Raw genomic sequence first — 25,036 nt, 5'->3', positions numbered from 1 at the left:
GAGGCGGGTGCCCCCACATCCAATTCACAACAGGTTTTTGAAATCTATGTACATTTGAAGAAAACAAAAAATGAAGGGAAATACAACCAAATGCTACCAGCGGCAGAATTTTAATGATCACAGTGACCCATCTTTATTGGAAATGAAGCGTTTTTCAGTTTTTCCTTAATGAGCATGTAAACTACCCAGGGGTAAGAACAACGTATCCTGGAGGAGTCAGGATGGAGACCTGTTGAGGTGGCCCAAACCCTCAGGAAGCCCGTAGCCGGGAAAGCACAGCTGCAGTCCAAAGGCCCGGGAGCCCTGTTGTGGTCAGTCAAGGCCCTGGGGTGCCTTCCCCAGAGGCCCAAATTCTCCAGGGAACAAAACAAAAAGCCCACTCGCCTTTCAAGTGCTCTAAAAGAGTTTGGCAAGACACCAAAAAGAAACAGCGCACTCAGGTGCTCTGCCCCAGGCAGAGGCAGAAAACAGCTGCCCTGCAGGGTCCAGCTTCCCTCGGAGACCCCCAGTACATGAGGATTCCTGCCTGTGCTGCCACCCCCCAGTACAGGGCCATAAAAGAGACCAGCTTCGCCATATGGGGCCCAGGAGCCTCCTGAGGACGACAGCATGAGGGAGAATGGCAGGTCCCCCACCACTTGCACATGTGAGGAAGGAAGGGGGTTAACAGACAGGAGCCGCAGCAGCTGTCTCCAAAGAACACTAATTACCGGGGCTGTGCCGCCTGAGCGAGGCCTGGGACTGCCAGCAGAGGCCCCAGAGCTGGGGGCACTCATAGGCCACCTGTGCTTGGCTGCCTGCGGCTGGCCCTGGGGTGGCAGGAGGTCTGGCTGGGGCTCAGGGCCCCTCGTGCTTCCCCATGTGGTCAGGGAAGCCCCCAGTCCAGCTTCCTGTCCTCATCACAGGGTTAAGAGGCCTGTTCTGGGGGCCGGGGCTGGGAGGCCTGGAACACGGGGATAGCTAGAGAATTTCCTTCCCTGGAGACAATAAAGACCTCAGCATCTGGAACAGCTCAGCCCTGGAATAGGAAAAAGGGAGATCGCAGCTCCTGGAAGCTGGAGAAGCAGGACCGAACAGCTCAACCCTGGAATAGGAAAAAGGGAGGTCGCAGCCCCTGGTAGCTGGAGAAGCAGGCAGGGTCCAGTGGCAAGGCAAGAAGGCAGTTCTCTAGCCTCCCTCACCACATCACCCAAGGTGCCCCTCCTGGCTGGCCTCTTGTGGTGGCATTCCAGCTGAGATACAGGACTGAAAAAGGCCACCCTTACAATGCCAAGGAGACAAGCGCAGTAAAGCGCTGGCCCAGGAGGCAGAACTGCTGGGTCCTGTGCCTGTTCAATCCCCCTCTCCCTGAAACAGGGTTAGTGACTCCCGTCCCCAACTGCTGCACCAACCTGCTCACAGATCCACGTGTGGCTCCGTGTGGGATGGCATTGTGAAAAACCAGTCAACTGGGGCCGGAGTTGTGGCTCAGTGGCAGAGCGCTTGCCTGGCACGTGTGAGGCACTGGGTTCGATCCTCAGCACCACATAAAAATGAGTTAATAAAGTGAAGATAGTAAGAAAAAACTTTAATAAAAAATCAATTCTAAAAATAATGGAAGGTGATTCCTGGGTATCATTATAACTTGGGAAGTTTTGTTTCCTCTTAGGACAATACACAAATTAGAAGCAAAACCAGATGAGCGCATTTGTTATTTTTCCAAAGCACTCAAGCAAACACCCTGAAACAGGGTTGATGGGGCTGCTTCAGGAACCCAAGAGATGGGCTCGGAGGCTGCCGCCTCGCTGGGCCTCCTGGGCCAGGGGGCAAAGGAAAACACACAACCAAAGAAACCAGGGAAGAAGTGAGGTGGTTAGAGCCCCACATCCTGGGAATGAGGCTGGGATGAAAGAGAGGCACAGCTGGGGGAAACGGCCCAGAGAACAGACCGGCAATTGTTCCTGGGACGGCTGGCCCGCGATGCACCAGGGGCTGGCATGAGCTTTGTGCGTTAATGTAATTAAGGGCCCTGTGGGGGCCAATGTTTGGAATCTTTTAACTCCCGCCATTCTCACAGCACAGCGGAGAGAGCAGAACATAGCACTGTAAGAGGTGGCGATGGGTTTCCAGGCAGCTCAGCTAAAAGAGGGCAGCAAGGGGCAGGCGGGCCTGGGCAGTGGGAGGCCAACCCCCATCGCAGGATGCCCGAGAGGCACTTTCTCCTCTTGTGCATGGTCCCCAAGGCCCCTGCCCCTCAGCCTAAGCCTTGCCACTGCCATAGCCCCAGTTAACATTCTCCCCAATAATTGGGGTTGCAGAGAGTCTGAAAGCCCAGGGAGCAAGAGTCAGAGTTAATTAAGGGAAGGAAAAATGTCTCTGCTCTTCCTTGAAGCTCCCCTCCTTCCCACACCTCCTGGCTTGGGCACCTAGTTTCAGAAAGCTCCCAAGGCGAGGTTCTCCATGTCTGGAGCAGAAAGAAACAACAGCACATGGACTTGCTGGACAGAGCAAGAGGTCAAGAGGGCTTCTAGAAACCTTGCTCCCTAGAACCCCAAATTTCCCAGAGGTATGGCAAGGAGTCCACCCCCTGCCCATTCAAAGGAGAGCCTCATCTTCACCTACAGTCCAGGTACCTGTTGCTCAGCAACAAAGGCAGGATGAGTTCCTGCTACCAAGGTGGGATTCCGCCCCCCCCCCCCATGGCACGGGGACATTCTGTAGGCTAAACAACAATAAATGACACAATGTAAGCATTTTACAAACATCATCTCATCTAAACTCCTAACCACCCTATGTGTTAGGTATAGTTGTTACCCCACTTTACAGATGAGGAACCTGGGGCTTAGAGAGGATAATTAACGTACGGTACCCAAGGTCAACAAGCCAGCAAGCAGCAGAGGAAGGATACAAAGCCCAGTACCCTGACTCCAAAGCCGGTACACATATCCCCTGTCCTCTCCTGAGGGCCTCTCTGTCACTGGACAGCAGAAACAAGCTGTGCAGCCTGGTATGAGGTTCTTAGTTGAGGGTCTGTGAGGTTTCTGGGAGACTTGCGGCACCCCTGTGAAATCGAATGCACAATTTAATATGTTTGTGTGTGCCTGCGTTAAGGTGGGAAGAGCTTCGAAGTTCTCTGTAGACTATCAAAAAGGGTCTGGGACTAGAAAAAGGGTTAAGAACCAAGGGTCAATTTATAAGTATCCCCAATGTCTTGCTAAGTTGATTCTAGAACACAGATCTTCTGACTTGAGTTGAACCCTCTACTTTTTCGCTTTACCTATTTCCTCTCCTAACAAGAGAGCAGTCTGAATTCCTCTAGAAAGGGAAGGCATACTAGCCTTTGAGAATTTGGGGCAACTGACTTTGAAAACCCACCAAGCCTGTTAGTATATCCAGGAGGTATACTGGGTGGCAGGAAGGAAAAAGTTAACAGCCAGGTCCTGTGGAATTAAAGGATTTCCTACTTCTTTCCAACACTTAAAACCAAGTTCCAACATTGTTACCAATTCTGGTCCTGGGTTTTTCTTAGATCTACATAGAGAAAAATTTATTCTGAAGCCCCCAAACTATCAGAAATTAGCAGAGAGGAACAAGTTTCTGTTCTAAACTAATTTGCTACCGTTTTAAAGATCATAGGATATCCTTTAGCTGAAGCTATCTTTCTCATTTTCAGATGTTCCAAGACAGTACACAATCACAATGATGCTGCTGCCAACATTTGATCCCCAGCATTGTCAAGCACAAATTCTGTGTGCTGGGCTCCAATGCTCTACTCACCCTACCCTAGGGGGCAGAGGCATTATTATCTCCAATTTCAAGATGACCAAATTAAGGAGCAGAGAGGCTAAACAGCCGCCAAGTATACACAGCGAGTACATGGCAGTGCCAGGATTCAAATCTGCATCTATTTGACCCCAAAGATAGGGTTCTCAACCAGGGCCATTAAAAGTGCATCTGTAAACCACCCACAAATGGTTAGTTGTTGGTCCTTGGCAAAATTAGCATAGGAAAAGAAAGTAGGGAAGAATTCAAAAACCTTTCTAGCAAGTTGGCTGTAGCACAACATCCAAGCACATGACCTGAAGACTTGCCTCCCTGATAGGATGATATGCAGTAATTCAGATGTTGTCAGACTCACATGAACTGCTCATTGGTCCCTCAACAAATTGGGGGTGGGGGAAGATGTCTTTCAACTCAGTCTAAAGCCAGAGGCATGTAAGATGCTCAGACGAGCCCTCAGCTATCCTTCAGCTTCCAAAGGATTCTACTATGCACATGAATCACCTTGTTAAAATGCATTCCTATTCCATGCCCCCACCCCACTCCTCTCCACCCAACCACATCCTTCCTTATCTCCAAATTCTGCTGGAAACACATCCCCAGAAGGTCTGGTCCAGGCACAAGAGCAGGGGTTTCCCATCTTGGCCACTATAGATATTTTGAGTCAGATGGTTCTCTGTTGGGGGTGGAGGGCTGTCCTGTACCTTGGCAGATACTGAACAGCATCCCTGGCCTCTACCCAAAATGCCAATAGCATCACTACTCCCAGCTCTGACAACCAGAACCTACTCAGACACTTGGAGGCAAAATTGTCCCTGTTTGTGATCCACTGCACTAGAGGGGATGGTTCTTCACCTTGGGGCACATTAGAAGCACCTGGGGGCACCTATAATCTTAGGTATGCCTGGCCCCACCCCACACAAGCAGAATCAGCTATTCTAATAGGCAGCAAGGGAAGACCACTGCAGGGAAGTACTCTCTGGAGATTTTAGACCTCTGTCTGATCCAAGCTTCTACAAGTAAACAGAAATGTCACTTTAGATACTCTAATGCTCTTCTAACATGTTGGTTGGCTCCTCTGTTAGACCAGATCTCTCCAGATGCAGGAACTGTGTCTGATTTTCCCTCCCCCACAACCCCCATTCCCGCACAAAACCCAATGTAGTGCCTGCCTCTTATTTTTGCACATCAAAAAAAGTTCATAAATGCCCTCCACCCAAAATGCAGATGAAGAAACCACTTTAAATAGCACCAACTCACTCAGATGCAGCACGTTACAAGGAAGAATTACAAAGGGAGGAAGAGACAGGAGAGATAGTGCAAGAGAACCCAGCCACCTGATTTGGGTCTGAATGTCCAACCCCTGATTGAGACTGTTCATGCTGTCCTTGGGGGTGGGCATGGCTGGAGTCCCCACCTCTGCTTACCTGGCCTCTGGATGCTCATGTTTATGAGTCACCACCCCTCTGACCAGAATGGAGGGCATGAGGCTGGGGTCATCAGCAGTGAACTCCAGTCTAGCAGACCAGATGCTACCTTCCTCAGGCTGACGGTGACTTGAGGATTAGTGAACACAGGCCCCGGCCAGCTCCTTTCTGGGTCCTGCTTCTGGGCTGGGATCTTTTCCCATACCTCCCTCAAGGGTCCCCAGGAGCCACGGGGACCTGACTGAGAGGTCAGCCCAGCGTTCAGACACACAGTCACCCTATCTGGAGGCTGCCCCTGCCCACCACCCCTTCAGACAAGACTAAAGAGAAACGGAGCATCAAAGCAGGGTATCTTGGTGCGGACATGGCTCTTCCCTGAGAAGTCGCAGTGCACTCATCAGTCGCTCATTCACCAGGAGACAGAGAACACCTCACATGTGATCTAGGCGCTCAGAGAGAGGACATGCCCTCCTTACTGACTGCCACATTCGGGCACCTTAAAGACAAAAGGTTGAGCAGGGGAATTCAGGGACCAAGTTTCCCCAGAGACAGCAATGACTCTCCAAGTACCCACGAACAGCTTTTCTCGCTAACGTTCGCTGGCTGATCCAGAAGAATGCAAATTGCCACTGTGGTCACCTTACATTTAATGAATGGGTTCGTGTTCTTTCTGGGATGTTACTTATTTGGTATTCAGTGCCAACAGGATGAGCAGTGCTTAAAGCTCTGCTTCAGGTGGCCCTGGCCAGCTTGCCGAAGTCCTGCAGGGCAGAGGGCCTTCCACTCGGCGGTGGCCAGAGTTGACAATGATCTTTCTTCCCTCCCCTCAATTACACACACACTCACAGCCTGTTGCCTAGAGACGGACGCATTCCTGGTGCTTACTCTTCTTTTCACTCCTCAGAAGCAGGAGCTCTGGAAACAGGGGCCTCCAGGAAATATGCCTGGGGCCAGGGGGAAGGGGGAAGCCCGCCCCAGCCCCGCTGCCCTCCCTGTCCTCCCTGTCCTCCCCAGGTTTGAAAGCCCCAGTAGGCTGGAACTGAAGGGCTCCCACAGGGAACAAGGCCCCCTTTGAAAGCCTGTGTTTACCCCAGCTGCCTGCAGCCAGGGGTTGCTATGGCCACAGTCCACCTTTGCCAGCCAAGCCTAGGCAGACTGGGGCCTGACCAGTGTCAGCACCCACACACCCCACCTTGAACCCCTTCTAATGGACTCTACTAACCCCACAACACCCCTGTCCTGGACCCTCACTACTGCTGAAAGCTCCCCAGGCTGAAAACATAAGCCTGGAGAGTAAAAGGGACCTGCCGGAGAAAGTCCAGGGCTGCCTCCCTCCAGGGTCCCTGAGAGAAAGACCAGGCAACTCAAGTAGCCGGGCTGGGGAGGAGATGCTGGCCAGGTCCACACATGCCTCCCCAGGAACCACCCTGCCCCCTGGGCAGCCATTGGCCCAGCTGCTGATGGGAATGACTTATTTATGTAATTCATTATCACTGTGTCCTGGAGCCAAGCGGGATCTGGCAGAGGCAAGACCTCAGCCGCTGAGGGAGGAAAGGGAGGGACTCTCCTCCCCGCAGCCCAGCCGCTGCTGCTGCTGCTGCTGCTGCTGCTGGAAACTGCTGGGCCCTCCCTGCCCAGGGACAAAGGTGGGAAGCCGAGGTCTGGCAGTGTGGGCTCCACTGGGCTCCTGAGCCAGAAGGCCCCTGAACAGAGGCCCTCCTTGGCTCCCCAGATCTCCCTAGGCCCTTCCCCCTAAGGAGGCAGAGAGCAGAGGCTCTGAATAATTCAGCCCTCAACTGCTTGGTGGTCAGAAGGGCTTCTTCATTTATTTTTTAACTCTGGGCTCTGCAGTTGCAGGACCGGAAGCACTCTAATCCCAAACCTGAGGCCTGGTGGGAGAGCCAGCACCCAGGATCTTGCAGAGTCATCCCTAAAGGCTCCAGCCAAGGGGCAGGGAAGCAGATGGGGGAGGGAGGAGAGATGGTCAGCACTGGCTCCTGGCTCAGAGGCTGTGTCTCCACCTGAGTGTGGACAGCTCTGAAAGAACCGGCTTAATAGGAAGACCTGAGAAGCAGCGTGGACAAGGCCCAAATCCCTCCATTGGCAGGCTCTCCAAGCCTCCCTACTCCCCCTCCAGCTTCCTGTCCTCTCTCAGGGCTTCTTCTTGCACCTCCAACCCCAAATAGACCTCCAAGTGTATTTTCACTTGTGAAGGGCCTGATCGCTGACCACCTGCCTATAGAGATCCCTGGAGTTGGCATGGCCTGGGTTTCTATTAATAATATTACTTAATATTTTGCCGGGAACTCATTCATGTAATCCTCACAACACCTTATCTGAGGTCGGAAAGGAAACTGAGACTCAGGGAGTTAAGAAATCTGCCCTGGTCACACAGCTGACAGGCAGAGAACAAGGATTCAAACCCAGCCATCCCACCCCAGCCTCCACGCCCGCACCCGCATTTGTTTGGACATAGGCTGCCCGCACAGAGTCGGCAAAGGACAGAACTAACTAACCCAGAGAGGAGGCTTGCTCATAGGTACACAGCCAGTTGGGTCAGTGTGGGGACAAGGACCGAAGTGCTAAATCCGGGTTAACATTCCTTCCACGTCACACAGGTTCAACCATAGAAGCATTTGTATTCGTGTAGGTGAGAGATACACACTTTCTCCCTCTTTTATGATGTTAATCTCTAACAGCCCATAAACCTAGCTGAACCCTTGGCAACAGCTGGGCTGGCCTAACCACTCCCTCCCATACCCATTTCCTGACCTTCCAACAAACAACTCCTCTATCTCCACCAAGAGTTTTATATTCTAGTTTACACCATTATAATCCCTCATATGCCCTTTTAGGGCAGTGCAATCTCCAAATTTCCTAACAAGAGGTCCCACACCACCATACCAGTTCATATGTAAGCAGCTCCTTACAGTGTTCAAAACTTCTGGAGACGTTATCCAACCAACCCAACAACCCTTGGACCAGCTGAGCATGGCCAGGTTTCTGAGGTGTCTGCCCAGCTCACATCCTTTCTGTGAGGACTGGCTCCACCCCCATTCACAGAGGAAGACCCTCAGTGCCGTGGGGGTACTATAGGACCTTGTTTCCTAGCCATAGCTAATTGAACCAGCAGTAGAAGCTGACCCAATCTAGCCAATCAGATACTCTCCCCGGAAATTCAAATCAAAGTTCAGACACTTATTTTGTCTCTGATGGTTACTAGAAAGAGGATGGGTCTACTTGGGAGCCAAGGGACCATGACATCTGACACATGTCCACAAAAGCACTGGCATCCTGCAGGTGCATCAGAGACACCGAGAGCAGCTGCCTTCATCCCAAGCACCGGGGAGACCAGCTGCATTTCCTGTCCTTGATTCTTCAATTCCCCCATGGCTTCAAGTAGCTGGTTTCTGTTCCTTACACCCAGTCAAGCCTGAACAGAGATGGCTGGTCTTATTATCCCCATGTACAAAGGAGGAAAGAGACTCCAGAAATGGAGTATGTGAATATCGCATGACCAATGTGCGATCACAGAGCAGTTATAAAGCCTGCCCTTCAGGGCCACCTCTTGCCTCCTTCCTCGGGCCAAAGGGAGGGGCAGGTATTCCCTTCCTGTCTGGGATGCTCCAGTGTGATAAGGCCAGGGTCGAGAAACACAGAAATCCTCTCCTTTGGAACTGTGAAGACAGCCCTCTGCTCCTCTACAGGAGCATGTCCTAGCTTCCCTCGAAGCGAGGTCCATGCCATGTGGCTAGTTCTGGCCAGTGAAGTGAGAGCGGCAGGTAGTGTCCTGCCAAGGCAGTTCAAATCCAGGATGCTGCTCTTCCCTTCCTGCAGTCCCCTTGAAGACTCCATATTCCAGGAGGACTGACAACAGATGGAGAACTGCCTCCGCCCTTCAGAACTCCCGTGAGCTAAAGACAAACCTTGACTGTGTCAGGCCCCCAGGAAGCAGGATTTTGAGTGCTCCTGTGGCACAGTCTGGCCTCTCTTTTTGAGGGAAGCACAAAAATGACCCTCACATGCCCTTCAGCACATCCTGGTCTGCAGGATGCTGCATTCAATTGGCTAATGTTCACCTGTGTAGCAAGTATTTCTGGAGCATCAGTGCCAGATGTCATAATGGGTACAGCCAAGGGCACAGCACTAGGGGGAAAAAAACAAAAACACCCCAATAGCTACCCTGAGGAAGCTCCCCTCCGTGTTGACCCATAGGTCCCACTGGGGACTCAAAGAAATAGTTCTCAAGTGCAAAAGCAGAGCTTCCACAGGACCCTTGGCTGACAGAGTCCTGAGATATGCCAAGTTACAGGAGGCAAAGACAGCGTGTCCCAAGGACTCCAGGAAGGTGGCAGCCAAGAGCAGTTCACACCAGGCTTTCCCACCCTGGACTCCACCTCTCCCAGCCTCATGGCTGTGGCTGCAAAATGCTTCCCTGGCCCTGGGCACAGGTCAGAGGGGGAAGACATCAAGGAGAAGTTGTCAAGAGAGTATGAGGCTGTAGAAAATGGGAACAGCGAAAGACACGGTGCATCTGCCTCCACCCTCCTCTGCAACAGAAGGAAATTCTTCTTCTGGGATCATCTCCCTGCTTAATTTTTAAGTGGAAAAGTCTTCAACTTCTGAATATTTCCCCCATCAACCCACATAGCTGAGAATTGACCATAGAAGTCATCACTTTGTCAAGTGTCTAGCTACATAGTCTCCTTTTCTTATGCCAAAAGCTAGTTAAGAAGAGGAAAAGTTAGGCAGGCAGGGTCACTGTAGACAGTCGTGCAGGCTGTTGGCTGCACAAGGTGCCCCTCCAGAGGAGCCAACAGAGCAGGAATCCAGCCCACACTCTGCTTACCAGGCTGTGGGCCCTGGAGGAAGGGACCTTCTTCTAATTCACCCCACGTGGTCTGCTCGGGCTTCTCCATAAGGAGTGAAGAAGCTTGGGGATGGGTACATAGAAATTTACTATATTAGACACTCTACTTTTGGGTAGGTCTGAAATTTATCACAACAAAAGATTAAAACAACAACAACAAGCGATCCCATCCAGTAAGTGGATATGTTACTTGGACAAGTTACTCAGGCTCAGTTCCCAGATCCCAAAAGATAATAATCCCTGGCTCTTCAAGCGGGTGTAGAGACTAAATTAAATTACATAAATAAAATGCTTGATACAGAATTTGTCCTCTTCCAAAAGGGAGCTAATAACCGTAGCTGCTGCTGACAGTCAGGGCAGGAAGAAAACAGGCAAACAGGAGGAAAGGGACACTGTCAAGAAAAGTAAGCAGACATGCATGACCAGAAAAAAAGGACCATCTTATTAACGTTCCTAATTGAGCCTGGGGCCCAGGCTGGGCTGAGATTTCTCATGCACGCACTCCCTCCTTGGCAGTATTCAAGTCCCTTGGGGAGCCCCAGCCTCGGCTCAGAATCCACGCTAAGGTCACTGGCCTACAGAAAGGTCATGAAGAGTGGCCCAGCAAAGGTTGTGCTCCCATCCTCCCAGCAAACCTGAGGTAGGCTGGCCAGGCTGGAAGGCCCATGGCTGGAGTCCTGGAAGAGAACCAGACGTCCCCACAGATGTCCCAGGGGGTAAGTCACAAAGAGGACCCTGGGTATGAGTGATCATTCACATCCAAGAAAGTCCAGAACTATTTTCAATTGTTTAGTCTTACGGGCTACATTTTTATGCTAATGTCTTCAACCTGACCATGGCTGAGGATGAATTTCACCAGCAGTCTACTTTTAAAGACACATCCCCTCTGTGTATCCCTTTAAGGCCTAAGGTCCCAGAACCTCACCAGGATGAAGAGGGCTGAGGGCGGCAGTGACGGAAGCTGGAAACCCTTCTGAAAGCCCCTGGAGGGACCCCACCCTTGGTACAAGCCACCAGGAACCTGGTACCCACCCTAAGAGGCAGGTATAGAAGGCTCTGGCTTCAGTCAAATGCCCTGTCACTTGGCTGCTGCTCTCTCTCTCTCTCTCTCTCTCTTTCAGGATGAAAACTAATAGGATGATTCATTCTCTTATTAAATCAACTCCTTAGAAAAAGGGAAGTCACCCAAGTTCCCAACCTTCCGTAGAATACAAGCTACTTCATGGCTCACCCCCCACATGGACTTAACAGAAACGCCACTAGAATCCCACCCTTCACCTTTCCTCTCCTGTCTCAAGCATTCACTATCTTTGGCCATTTTTTATGTTCCCACCGATGCTGCCGCTGGGGTCAAGTCATGGTTTAAAGATAGGTTTCCAGGGGCTGGGGATGTGGCTCAAATGGTAGCGCACTCGCCTAGTATGCGTGAGGCACTGGGTTCGGTTCTCAGCACCACATAAAAACAAAGATATTGTGTCCACCTAAAACTAAAATATATATATATATTTTTTTTTTAAAAAAAAAAGATAGGTTTCCAATAAAAATGGGATAGGAGGGAAGGGGATGTGCAGCTTTGAAAGCCACAGGCATGCAATCCCTCCCAGCAGATAGTAAAAACCCACCCAGAAAATGTCCTCTGTCCCTGCTGAATCTCCTCAGCTCTATCCCAAACTTAGAAACAGCTGTTTCACTATAACTCCAAAATAAGCTCTCAGATGCTCTGTCTCCTCCGTTCCAACACTGTGATCTGTACACTTAATCTGCCTGCAGGCTCAGTTTATCCCTCCCTCAGCTTGTTCAGTAAGAATAACAGTCACAGAAGAATTGCAACACTACAGTGTTACAGAGCACTCTGGTGAACACACAGACCTAGTTGCTGAATTTTTGAGTTCAAAGCCCACTTCCTCAGCTAACTAGTGGTATGACCTTAGGCAAGTTCACTTAATCTCTGGGTGCCCCAGTCTCCTCCTGTGTAAAGTGGTGGTAATACTATCTCCTAGAAAGTTGATTAACTCCATTAATATTCCTACATGCTTAAGCAACTGACTGGCGTGCAATAAGCATGCAATAAATATCAGCTGTTATTACTAGACTGTTACAACAATCCTGTGCAGTTGGGATCATGATTTGCAGCTCTATTTAACAGATGTGTTCAAAAGTCCCTTGCTGTAATGGGGTAAAACCATAGACTAGCCTCAAGAAAAGTACAAATTAACAAGTTAAGTGACCTGCCCACACGGCAAAGCTAAGACTAGATCTCTGGTCATGGACTTTAGTTTGCACGCTCACAAATTTCACACTATAACACGCTCCCTCCTTCAGGCGTGGAAATTGAGCCGTCCCATGGATCTGCATCCAAAACAGTTTTCAATTCCACATCCCCTAAAGAGAGTCCGAATCTCAAGGGAATGATGCAGGATTTTCCAAACAAAAGTAATTTCCCTTCTTTTTCATATTCCCAAGAAAACACTCCAATCCTCAGGGAAAGGGTGCCACCCCATCAAAGGTGTCTAAGACTGCTCAAGACCAGGGATTACATCGGCTCCAACACTGTTTCAGTCTAAAACAGCTCCCTTGGGAGGCTCCTGGGCTGTCAGCAATTTTGCAAAAGGTCAATGCAAATCATTTGGGAACACATTTGAGTAGGCATGGTCTAAGACTGGTGGACTTCTGCCAAGCCCATATATATTTTTTAAAGCATCTGCACTGTCTTCACCCTTGATACATTGCAGCCAAGTTACAGGAATATTTCCATTACACTCAAAAGTCTGCTTTGCCATTGCTACTCATGGAAATGGATGTTTCCAATTTGAGAACTCCTCCTCAACAAAAACATCTAGAAACACCCAGACTTTCCAGCAGAGACAACTAATATGGCACTTAGAAGACCTCTAAATGCTAGTGAATGATATATGTGGAAGCAAATGATTTGGTAAACATATACCCTCATGTCCAGAGACTAAGTATATCTAAAAAAGGGCTTACTCCCGTTTCTTCTAGTTCTTTTATGAGCATTCATTAGAAGTCTTCTGCACAAACACTTTCATAAAGCTCTTCATATGTTTCATAACTAAGGTAAAATCACTTTATGGTCATGCAGGAGAGAACTAGGATTAAAAAAAGTTTAGCACCATAGGGGGCTGGGGTTGTGGTTCAGCTGTACAGTGCTTACCCCGGACTTGTGAGGCACTGGGTTTGATCCTCAGCACCACATAAAAATAAATAAACAAAATAAAGGTATATTTAAAAAAAATGAAATTCTTAAAAAAAAAAATAGCACTACAGCCCAGGCTCTATCACTAAGTAGCCATGCAATTTCATGAAAAAAAAATTTTAAAGTAATGATAATAACATTAACATTGAGAACTTACAATATACACAACTAGCAGAGGCTGAATTCAAACACAGGGAGTCTGATTCTGTGCTCTTAACCACATACCATGCGTCTTTTCAAGGTGCTTAATGACCCGGGACCACAAATTCCTCTAGGAGCAGACTGAAAAAAATCTTCAAAATCCTTTCAGGCTTTAAAATTCGGGGTTCCTCTCCTTTAGAAGTAAAATAAATTTATGACTTCAAAACATCCAATGCAATGATGCTCTAGTTCTGCTAAGATGGAATGAAACATCTGTGTATGCCTCACCCAGAACCAGTCAGGGGAGGAAAACCACTGATTTTCTGGGGTAATGATGCCCTGTGAAGCAACCCGACTGGCCCCAACTAGGAAAAATGACAGCTTGAAGTTCTTTGAGGGTGCACCAATATGCAAAGGTCTGCAAGTTCACAACGACCGGTTCTCAAACTTTCATTTACTTTTTTTTTTTTTTTTTTTAAGGAAAGCCAAATGCAAGAAAATGCTGCTCATTTTGGTGGTCAGTCTATAGGATGCCAGCACAAAATGTATTTGGTCTTGTGCCAGGTGCAGTTTGCTTTCCTTTCCCGTCTACAGCTGCTCTTGGAAAATCCACCCTCTCCCAGGAAATCTGTGTATTAAGACTTCCCTGTGACCTCCTAGCCACGGCTCAGTAGTCCTGTAATCACGTGGGGTTTTGTCCTAGGCACACCTGATATCCTCATACGCTCCACCACCCAGCCTAGCCTCCGAGGCTCACTCAATTGCTGCCTTCCCCAGCTCCATCTGGGATTCGCCTCCTTCCTCTCCCTGCTCAGCACAGGAGTTCCCTCTCCACCCACCTTGCCACTTGCCCACACAGCCCGCGGTGAAACTCTCTCCCAGCTCATCCCTCCCCTGGCTCTCATCAGCTCTCAGCTCCTGGAACAAGCTGAAACTGAAACTAATCTCAGACCTGAACAAAATGAAGCCATTTCCTGAGCCGGATCACCCTACATGACCACAGAGCATCTTCATCTCAGCAGAGCTCCAAATCCAGCTTTGGAAAAATACAAAGGTTGGCAGGCTCCCTCCTAAAACCAAATGCCTCATTAATGAATGGGGTGTCATAGGGCTAGAGGAGGAAGCAAGAGCTTTTGCCATGGTGGTTTCTGCTACTTCTCTTTAATTTGCACAAGTCAATTTAAATTCATCCTGCGAGCTAGAGTTCACCACCCGGTATTTTAAATTCCTTGTCCAGCATGTGTTCATATTTGATTCAATCTTAATCAGAGTCCCTTCTGAGAGCAAGCTTGCTCTCTTCTGAGACCTCTGGAGCCATCTTATCGAATGCAGTTGAGATGGTCGTACATTTTTCCCCCTAAATTTTGAAGCCTTTTTACTTTTGTGCTTGGAACAACAACAACAAAAAAAGAAAAAGCCATTATTAATGTACATGTCAGCCCTTGATGATCTTTCAAAGAATTATGAATCTTAAGAAAGATTGGTAATCTTACCCTTGCCCCTCTGCATAGCTGTTGGCCCCTCTCCCTGTTGCTGAAGGTATTACAAAATGATTTCACAGTTGGTTTAAGGAAAAAAAAAAAAAAAAAAGAATAGGAAGGGTAAGTGCATTGGCCTAGCAAGCATATGGTCAAAGAGAAATACCTTGGATTATCTGCTGTTTACTCATTCATTCAACAAAGTTTACTGGGTTTACTGCCTATAGGTCCTGTAGGTGATGGGCCAGAAGGTGCTGGTCCACCTGGGAATGCCATTCACAGAAATGTCTTCTGAGTGGGAATGGATGCTTTTTGAAGCTAAAACCCAGAGAAATGTTCAACTACTTCCAGTTCTCCTGTCTCTCTTCTACCAAGGTTTGGCTCTCATCCTGGAAAGCTGTGGGTCCCTCCTGTGAGTACCCCCACTGGCTGGGATTCACTCAGGGCCAGAGCCCCAGCTGCTGAGAAGATGATGGGCCACCCAATGTTCCTGTGCATTTTTTTTTTTTTTTTGGTCACTTCATGGTCAAATGAGGGCTTGGCCCAGATGTAAGCCACCTTCTAGTCCAAAACTTCATGTCCTTTTATCCCTCATCACTGAGCTGACACGCACCTCTAGGGGCCTCTACTTCATCTTCCTGTCTCCAGAGGAAACAAACCTCTTAAGCCACAAAGATAAACGAAACTCTCGTTCCATTTCCAAAGACCTTCGTGGGGAGGCCATTCCCCTCTGCTCCTATGAGTCACTTGTCTTACATCTCACATCCTCTCTGGAACGTCCTCCTCAGATCTTCAATTTGAGTCCCTCCTCCGCAGTTTAAATGCATTCGCCTCGGGTTCTTCTTCTAGGCCGCAGAGAGACAAGAGTGAATCACTGCCTTCTGAGTGGCAACCCTGAAGAGACTTCGGTTTCTTCAGCGCAGGAGGTGACAGTGACACTCCGCTATTAAGAACCACAAAGGCATGGAGGAAGCTGACCACACCGCCCAGTTCCTGCCTCACCCAGCCAAGGGTGCTGCAGGATCAAGAAAACCTGACCTCCTCTGAGGCCCACGCACGGGCCACTCCACTTTACTCGGAGTTCGTGGAGCAGGAGAGTTATGTCCTCCTGTGGCCAAAGAACCTAGAAGACAGAAGCCATCTTACTCACCCAGTTCAAGTGCCCCCTTCTCCAGGAGCCTTCCTTGCTCCAGTTCCTCTTCAAAGTAGCCCATTCTTCAGGGCTTCATTGGGTTTTTTTCTTCTTTGTGGCACTGGGAATTAAACCCAAGATGTCCACACAGGCTAAGCAAGTGCTCTACCACTGAGCCACATCCCCAGCCCCAGGGCTTCATCTTGTCACAGCACTTGCCATGATGATTGGAACTCTAGGCTCAATTGTTTGTCTTGCTTCTGAACTACAGGTCTCTTCAGGGTGACCTTCGTGCCCTGGGTCAGACATCAGCAGAGTGCCTAGCACTTGGTCAGTGGCTCTCAACAGACTGGATTCAGCGGAACCCTCCAGTCCTGTTCCTGAACACTGAACACACCTAACACTGCCCCCATCGGCAGCACAGTTGGCTAACAGAGCACAGCCCCCCCCCCCCCCCCCCCCCCCCCCCCCGTTTCCAGAGACACCACAGTTTGGCAAAGGCCTCTTCAAGAACGTCTGAAAGGGTGTGAGCCTAAAGCAGGCCACTTGAATTCCAAATCCTGCCTCTGCCACCTTCTACCTCCATGACCTGCGGCAAGTTATTTAACCTCTTGATGTCTCTTAGGTTTCTGTTTCTTCATCTGACAAATGGATGTACCTCACAGGGTCTTGTGAGGCTTAAATAAGCTAATTCATGGAAGCACTAGGGACAGGGTCCCATCCACAGCAGTGATCTGACTTCTCTCTGAGTGTTGGAATTAGGTTTCCCAAGCCTAGTCTCCCATGGAAACCCCTCACCACCCGCTTCCACTAGACTGTATATTGGGTCTCCCCCATCCCCTCACTAGGCACCCTGTCCCTCTGGACCAACGTTAGCATTATTCCCATGCACCCTAGTCTCCAGCTAATAGGGCAAACTCTTCAAGAAAGGGGAGGAGAGTTGGTTCCACAGGAGGGCTACAACTACTGAGTCATTGCACTCCTAAAGATGCTTAGCTCTCAGCCCTGACATTTCAACACCTGCCCCCCTGCATACACCACCTCGTTCAAGAGCCTCTCCCCACCTCCTCCCATCCCTCCAAAGCCAGCCTCAGCTACTACAGTATCTTGTTTGTTTTGGTTGGGTTGTGTGTGTGTGTATGTGTGATACTGGGAATTGAACCCAGCGGTACCCTACCACTGAGCTACATCCCCAGCCCTTTTTATTTTTATTTACTATTTATTTGTTTGCAGTACTGGGATTGAACACAGGGGCACTGTACCACTAAGCTACACCCCCAGCATTTTGTATATTTTGTAGCTGGGATTACAGGTGTGGGGCACTGCACCTGGCTTTATTTTTTAATATTGATATTGGGTCCATGCTACTGCATCTATATGGTTTTGACCAAAGGTTTTCTTTAATAACAAATCTCCGAACTTTTGCACCCACATGCAGAAATAATAATAATAATAATAATAATAATAATAATAGCTTCTAACAAATGACAGCTTACTTTTCAGATCTCTTTCAACTCCTTCTAAGCATGAATACTTCTAAACATGAGGCACTTACAAAGATTTAGAGTAAGATGAAGAGCTGGGATTCTACCTGGGGAGCCCTAACTTCAGATCCTATGCCCTAAACCACTAAGCTGTGGGGCTGACAGGAGCTCAGTGGTAGAACATACACAGGCCCTGAGTTTAATCCCCAACACACACACACACACACACACACACACACACACACACACAAACGGAAACCAAAAAACCACTAAAGCCTGATGGAAATGGGCACAAAATGGCTGGATTGCTTCCTTGGGGTGCAGGTTAGACCACTAGAGTTAGATCTTTCATATCCCACCAAAAATTCCTTAAAAACCTTTGGTGCTGTCATAATAGAAATGCGGTGATCACATTGTATGAGAAAGGATTTATGTTTATAAGCATTGTTATTGCATTTATTATTTATGACCTGTTTTAAAGATAAGAACTTTAAAGGCATCATTAAGAGTCCATTATATTGTTCTGACACATCCAAGAGGTTGGAAGCAGGCAGATAGGGGAGGAGAGTGAGCCAACACAGAGGTCACCAACTCACAGCAGCAAGAGCCACAGAAGTCACACACTGGGGACGACGAATTCGCAGTGGTTGCCATCTTAAGTGCTACTAAGATGACTTCCAAATCCAAATTCAGGGACCACTGGACAGCCCTTGCCAGTGCCCTTTTTTATTTATTTATTTTGAACCCAGAGGTTCTTTAACACTGAGATACATCCCCAGCCCTTTTTCTTTTCTTTTTTATTTATTTATTTATTTATTTAATATTTTTGGTACCAGGGATTGAACTCAGTGGCACTCAACCATTAAGCCATATCCCCAGCCTATTTTGTATTTTATTTAGAGACAGTGTCTCACTGAGTTGCTCAGGGCCTCAGAATTGCTGAGGCTGGCTTTGAACTCGTGATCCTCCTGTCTCAGCCCCCCCCCCCCCCCCCGGGCCACTGGGATTACAGGCATGAGCCACCGTGCCCAGCTTTATTTTCTTATTTTGAGACAGGGTCTTGCTAAGTTGCTTAGGGCCTTGCTAAGTCACCAAGGCTGGTCTCAAGCTTGCAGTGCTCCTGCCTCAGCCCCCTCAAGTCACTGGAATTACAGGAATGTGCCACCATGCCTTCTCCAGGGTCCTTTAAGGCTCTTACTTCCCATAAGTGTAGGAGACAGCAGACCAGAGACACCCCCTCCTTCAGGTCACTTTGTATAGTCAGAAGTGATCCCAGTCTGAAGCCCAGTTTCCTGTGCCCAAGGGTTCTAAAAACTCCCAGCTCTGTTGTTTAGTGCCAGAAAGAGTAACTGTAGAATAGGCTCAAGGAAGAAACTGGAGTGAGTGGTCCATATGCCAAACACTGTGTTCAATAGTTCAACAAAGAGAAGTCCCCATGAGCTGCTGTAGTGGGGGGTGGGGGGGGGTGGGAGGGACTTGAGATGAAGGAGGGCTTATCAATACCAAGGCAGAAAAGTTACACATAGCAGACCCTCCTAAAGGCTCTTCTAGATCCCTAGCAAGTGCAGACTCCACAAACACCTGTGCCACAGTCTAGGGCCTAGTGAGCTGTGGGTAAGAAAGAAAAGGCAGGCCAGGCCTTCGGGCTGCACTGTCTCTGGCTTCTACTTGCCTTATAAAATCCTGAGGGATGGAAGGAAGCCTATTCTTGGCAATTCTGCCCCAAGGTCTCCTTAAGAAAAAGTCTTTCACTTTTTTTTTTTTTTTTTTTTTTTTTGGTACCGGGGCACTCAACCATTGAGCCACATTCCCAGAATATTTAAAAAATATTTTGTTTAGAGACAAGAATCTCAATAAGTTGCTCAGGGCCTCACTAAATTGCTGAGGCTGGCTTTGAACTCAAAATCCTCTTTTCTGCCTCAGTCTCCTGAGCTGCTGAGATCACAGGCATGCATTATCACTGGCTGGCAGTCTTTGACACTTAGCACTCTCCACCTAGGCACCTCAACACCATTTCCCCAAGATGTGAAGGGGCTCCTAGAGGGCCTAGCTCCTGCACCTACTTAAAACCCCAGTATACCCACCCCACACTAGTGCATTTATTTTGCTCTAATTTAGTAGCCCAATTGCCCCAGCCCAGGGCCTCCACACCACAAAGACAGCAAACTCAGCCCCTGGAGAACAATCACCTCAGCTGTCCCCATCCTCTAGCTAGCTGTAGGGAGCTGGGAGCCAAACCAGAACCTCCAGGTCCCCAAAGTCCAAAGTTGCATGGCAAGGTCATGAGAAAAGACCTCACAAGAGGTATACTTTTTGCACCCTGGGATTATTCACTACCAGCAGCAAAGAGGGAACTGTTTCAAATGGACTAGGCTAGACCACAAACTCTAGAGTAAGGATCTAATCAGAATCCTGCATGTGTGCATGATTTGGAGATAAGAGGGTAGAACATTCACCAGATTCTCAACAAGACCCATGACCCTAACTTCTAGCTTTAATTCCTTCCTTCCCTGTAGTCATTTCACCATATCTGGGCTATCCTAGCTGACCAGGATCTGTTCCCCTGCCTCCTGCTCCTTCCAGTGGCAGAAAGTAGACAGAGAAGTTCAAACCCAACCCCTCTGCAGACATCCTCCAGCTTCCTGTTGGATGAGAGATGCTCCCATCCCCGAGATACCACTCTCCATTCAAAGGGAGGTCCCAACTTCACACTTGTTCCAGCAGGGGCCAAACCGAGTGATGAGATGACTTCCTCCGTCAGAGAATTCCCACTCACCTCCTTCAGGCACCAGGCTAACTCCACCAAGCTATAAAGAAATGGTCTGTGAGGCCCAGATCATCCTTTCTGCTGGGTCAGGTGGCTGCAAGTTAACCAAGGGAAAGGCTTATCCCCAACTCTCTGTTGCTGCCTGAGGAGCAGGTAGGGAGTGGGATGGATGGTCTTCTATCCAGTATCACCTCTGAGACGTCTTATTTCTAAACTCCCAGTTAGCCCCTTCAATCTCTACTGCCACCAAGGGAAGGAAAATCTAAAACCTCCCTCCCCTTAAAACAAATTCCTTCCTGGAATTTAGCTCCTTTCTTGGAGTTAAAACTTTTTAAAAGAGGAAATGAAATGGCTAAGCCAATGCTGGGTGCATGGCAACAATGCAAAAGAGAAAATGAAGAGGACAGAAGGAATAAAGGCAACCGCCAACCCCCTGGAGCGTAGCGCCCTGAGCACTTAAGAGCCAGAGGGGCGGGGTGGGGGGCAGCAGGGGCGGGGACAGCGCATTCTGAACTTTCCCTAGCCCGGTCTCCGGGAGATGCAGCTCCCAGGGGACGGGGTGGGACCAGAAACGGCTAAGCCGACCTGTGACATCGGCGGGAGCAGGAAGCGAGTCTCCCCTCCCCCTAAAAGGAGCTCTGCTCCCAGCCGGCACCCCAGCCTACAGTCGCCGCCCTGCCTGCACCCCCAGGCCAGGACAAAACGGGGAGGGGCGCCCACACAAAAGGGGGAGCGGCGGGAGAGGGGACTCAGGCGGCGCCGGCTCCGGGAGGCCTCCGTTTCCTCCCCCGCGGCGCCGGCCGGCGACCACCCCTCTAATAGCGCCCCGAGCTCCCAGCCCCAGGTGCCCGCACGCCCCCCGCGATCAGGGCCCGGGATGAGGTGGGGTTCGGGAAGGAGAGGCGGGCGGGGACCTGCCACACGCGACTGGCGCGGCGCGGGCTCCGGGGAAGCCGCGGCGACAGCACCGGGAATCAAACTCGCGACGGCCGGGCCCTCGCGGCGGCGCCTAGGCTTTGGGTCCGCGAGAAGGTGGGGCCGCCGGGCCGGGACCGGGATTGCGCGGGGCGCCCGGTGGGGTCCACGCCCAGGCCCGGGCGGAAGCCGGCGAGAACGAAGGAGGGTCTTACCGAGCAGCCGCCGCGCGCCTCCGCTGCCCGCGGGCCGGTGGGGCCGGGCGCGCCGGCGGGCGGGGGAGGGGCGGCGATCCCGCGGCGGCGGCGGCGGCGGCGGCGGGCCGGGCTCGGCGGCGCGGCTGGGCGCGGGGAGGCGGAGAATGCGAGGCGAGGCCAGCTTCCTAGCGGCGGGCCGCGAGAAATGCAGCTGTCCCTGCGCGGCTGCCGGCGGGGCCACAAGTGGGGCCGTGCAGGGAGGAGCGGGGCTGCAAGGGGGGCGGGAGCCAGGGTGAGGTGCCCCCAGACCCTCCCGGGTGCCCGACCCCTCTCCAGAGAAGAGGGAAGCAGAAATGGGGGTCCCGAAACCAGCGCGGTTGCGGGAGGCTGGGGGTACCGGGTGAAGATCAGGACAATCCCCTCCGTGTCCACCCCACACCAGCTGCATGATTCCCTGGCTTGCAGGGAGCCTCAGTCTCCCGGTTAGAGCGGGGTGCGGAGCGCACTACCCCTCCCGGTAAGGGAGCAGCGCGTGGAGGTGGTGGGGAGGGGAGACACACAACCTCGGAAACTTGGATGGGGAGAGCCTAGGAGCAGAGCTGATCCATGAGATTGGAGGTGTAGCCCAGAAACCCACTGTAAGGGTGCAGCCTGTGGACGCAAACCTGGGGCTGGGGACAGGAGGAGTGTGGGGGAGGGACGGCTCCCCGGGAGTTAGGGCCCTGGCAAGGAAAACAAACCGCTGAGGTCAGAGGAGATGGTGGGGTGGGGCAGGAAATCAAAGCTATTCCGCATTCACACTGTCGGGTACCACTTGCCATCAACCTATCTCTTCTCTGGCGCCCACCTCCTCACTTAAGGGACTTTTGAGCCCTAGAAAGATTTGTTTAATAAACGGGAAAACTACTTTGGCTGTTCTTTTTCCCACGTGCTTTGGTTTCCAACTCCAATTTATTGGTGGTAGGATGGGGCAGGGGGTGACTACCAAGCAAGAGGAACTACTTAGGAATCTGAGGAGGGTGAAGGCCAGATCAATTCCAGCTCTGTCTCCCAACAATTTTCAAAGGATTGGGACCCTTCTGGGAAAGCCTGTCTTAGAGACCCACTTGCCCCTCTAGGCAGGGACTCAGAGGAATAGCTCCCTCTCCTCTCCTCTAAAGCCTTGCAAACTGCTAGCCTTCCTGAGAAGAATCAACATACTCAGCCACAGAATCATCTGATGGTAAAAAACCACAAACCAAAGTACCACAGACACCAATGTGTTTCCATCATTTGCATGTCAAGGGTAAATTCAGCAAGTTGGGAACCTGGAGAAACAGGGAGAGACCTCAGAGGCCCAATATTAGGTTAGCATGTTGAGCTGAGCTCCAGGACCGGGTTCTCATACCCCTCTGAGAATCTCCTTCGTTCCTTTGCTGGTGCTCCTTCACTTGGTTGTGTATTCAATTTCTGGGAGCCTCAAAAGTCCAGGAGATGATCCCTAGACCCCAGATTAGAGATTCTTATTCTAGAGGGAGTGACCCATGCCTCTTTGCTGACTCCTGACTCCTCTCCCGTGTTGTTTGCAGTTCATCTGCCACTTTTCTGCTTACTGGTAAGATCCCCCTGGGGTTCATCCCTGTCACTTTGGCATTTCAAGACTGCAAAAATGCATCTGTGAACTTGGAGATTTCCCTGTTTGCACCTGCCACTGAATTGCTCATAAAATGTACAAATATCATTATAGTCATCAATAAAACCAGTCTCTGTGATAGACACTCTTGCTTGTGTAAGTTTATGGGTATTACCTCTTATAATCACCACGAGTGTATTACCACTTGTGTAACCTCTCCCACCTCCAACGGCTGCCTCTGAGCCCCCAGGGTTCCAGGCCTGATCTCCCTCCCACGCTCCAGCCCCTCATGCCAACTGGCACAGCTTCTCCACCTGAGAATCCTTTGGACACCAGGAATTGAAGGAAGCTAAAAGCACACTTACAGCTATTCTGTCCCAAGCCTCCTTCTTGTCTCAGTGCCACTCTGGCTCAGAAGTGGGAAGCCTCAACCTTTTACCCCACCCCTTCCTGGACATTCTGTCGGTTTCCAAGTCCTGTTTATCAGTCCCTCCTTTCCCTCCACTTCCATCTATCCCCCAGCTCCTGCCTGGTACAGGTCCCTACCATCTGTGCTCTTCTCAGAGGGTGAGATGTCCCTATTGCTTTCTAGCCAAACCTCCTGTCTGCCTCAGAAGACTCTTAGTTCTTGTTCTTCCTGTTTCAGACCTACCAACATTCGAGGAGGCCTTGCTGTCAAACCACTGCCCTGTTGCTGTCTTCCTTGTTCATCAATAGACCCTCCAAGATGTGCCCACTTATATGCTCCCTGTTTCCTCAGCTTCCTACAATTGGGCCTTCTTCCCCATCATTCCAGGGGCAGCTCTCAATGGGAGGCACTGGCACCTCACTGTTTTAACTCATGGGCCTTTTGCTTGTCCATACTCCTTGGCCCCTTCATGGCCCCAGATCCTATTAATGCCTCTAAGAAATTACTCCCACCCCCATGGCCTCCTAGTTGCTTGGTTCTTCTACCTACTCTTTCATTTCTTTAGCTCTGACTCTCCAGGTCTCAGTCCTCTGTCTTACAAACCCCTCTTCCCAGGTTGTGCTCACAGAGGTTAATAGCGTGGAGCAGGTACCAAGCTCTGACAGCTTTTCCTGTATGCTGCAAGACCTTAGGACAGTTACTTAACTCTCTCTGTGCCTCAGACTCCTCTTCTGTCTTTGGGCTAACACTAATACTTAACCTCAAAAAATTGTGGTAAGAATAAAACAATCCACACATGTGAAGAGCACAAAACAGCACCTGTCCTGTAACATAACTGCTGGTATTGTTGTGTGTGTGTGTGTGTGTGTGTGTGTGTGTGGTGCTGGGGATTGAACCCAGGGCCTTGTGCATGCAAGGCAAGCACTCTACCAACTCAGCTATATCCCCAGCCCTGGTATTGTTATTAATAATTATACATCTGCCCTCAGGTAGAATGTACTGATGACCCCTCTCTGCATCCCATTCCCTTTCTCAAGTCCCCAGTCTAGAATTTGAACATTCCAGCCATTGGAAATGCTGTCCCACAGCGACCTCATTTTTAGCGTGGCAAGCCTGGAACTCATCATCTCCACACCCTCCTTTGCCAGAATCTCCGTCCTGGATGAGGACACTTGCCATTCACCTGAGCTCCTGACCTACATGCTGCCTTCCCCATCTCCCACATGCAAACTCCACAGTAAACACAGGGCTTTCTAATTTCTGATTTTTTTCCTGGAATCCACCCCCTATTCGTTCCCACATCCTGTCCTATTTCAGGCCCTGCCACCAGGGTCCCGCCTGTCAACTCATCCTCTTCACCATTAGTAGCTGTTTTTCTTAGCCAGATGTGGCGGCTCATGCCTGTAATCCCAGCTACCTGAGAATCTGAGGCAGGAGGACTGCAAGTTCAAAGCCACCTCAGCAACTTAGTGAGGCCCTAAGCAACTTTATAAGACCCTGTCTCAAAATAAAAAATAAAAAGGGCTAAGAATGTGGGCTGCGGTTGTGGCTCAGAGGTAGAGCACTCACCTACTCTGCGTGAGGCACTGGGTTGGATCTTCAGCACCACGTAAAAATAAAGATATTGTGTC

At 50.1% G+C, this 25,036-nt stretch overlaps 1 protein-coding gene across 2 annotated transcripts in view; it reads right to left on the bottom strand.

The window, feature by feature from the left end:
- Cuedc1 (CUE domain containing 1) overlaps window positions 1-21,466 on the bottom strand; it is a 79,983-nt gene extending 58,517 nt beyond the window's left edge. Inside the window, exon 1 of one of the 2 annotated variants that reach the window (XM_026407319.2) lies at window positions 21,403-21,466. The gene's annotated coding sequence lies outside the window, so the exon portion shown is untranslated. Of the gene's footprint in view, window positions 1-20,281; window positions 20,313-21,402 lie in introns of those variants that run through there. The other variant, XM_026407320.2, reaches the window with a different exon arrangement.
- Window positions 21,467-25,036: the final 3,570 nt, after the last annotated feature.

Source organism: Urocitellus parryii, chromosome 7 (genome assembly GCF_045843805.1).
Source record: "Urocitellus parryii isolate mUroPar1 chromosome 7, mUroPar1.hap1, whole genome shotgun sequence".
Lineage (NCBI taxonomy): Eukaryota > Metazoa > Chordata > Mammalia > Rodentia > Sciuridae > Urocitellus > Urocitellus parryii.
Note: the sequence above shows the minus strand (reverse complement) of the source record. Positions and strands in the feature narration are given on the sequence as shown.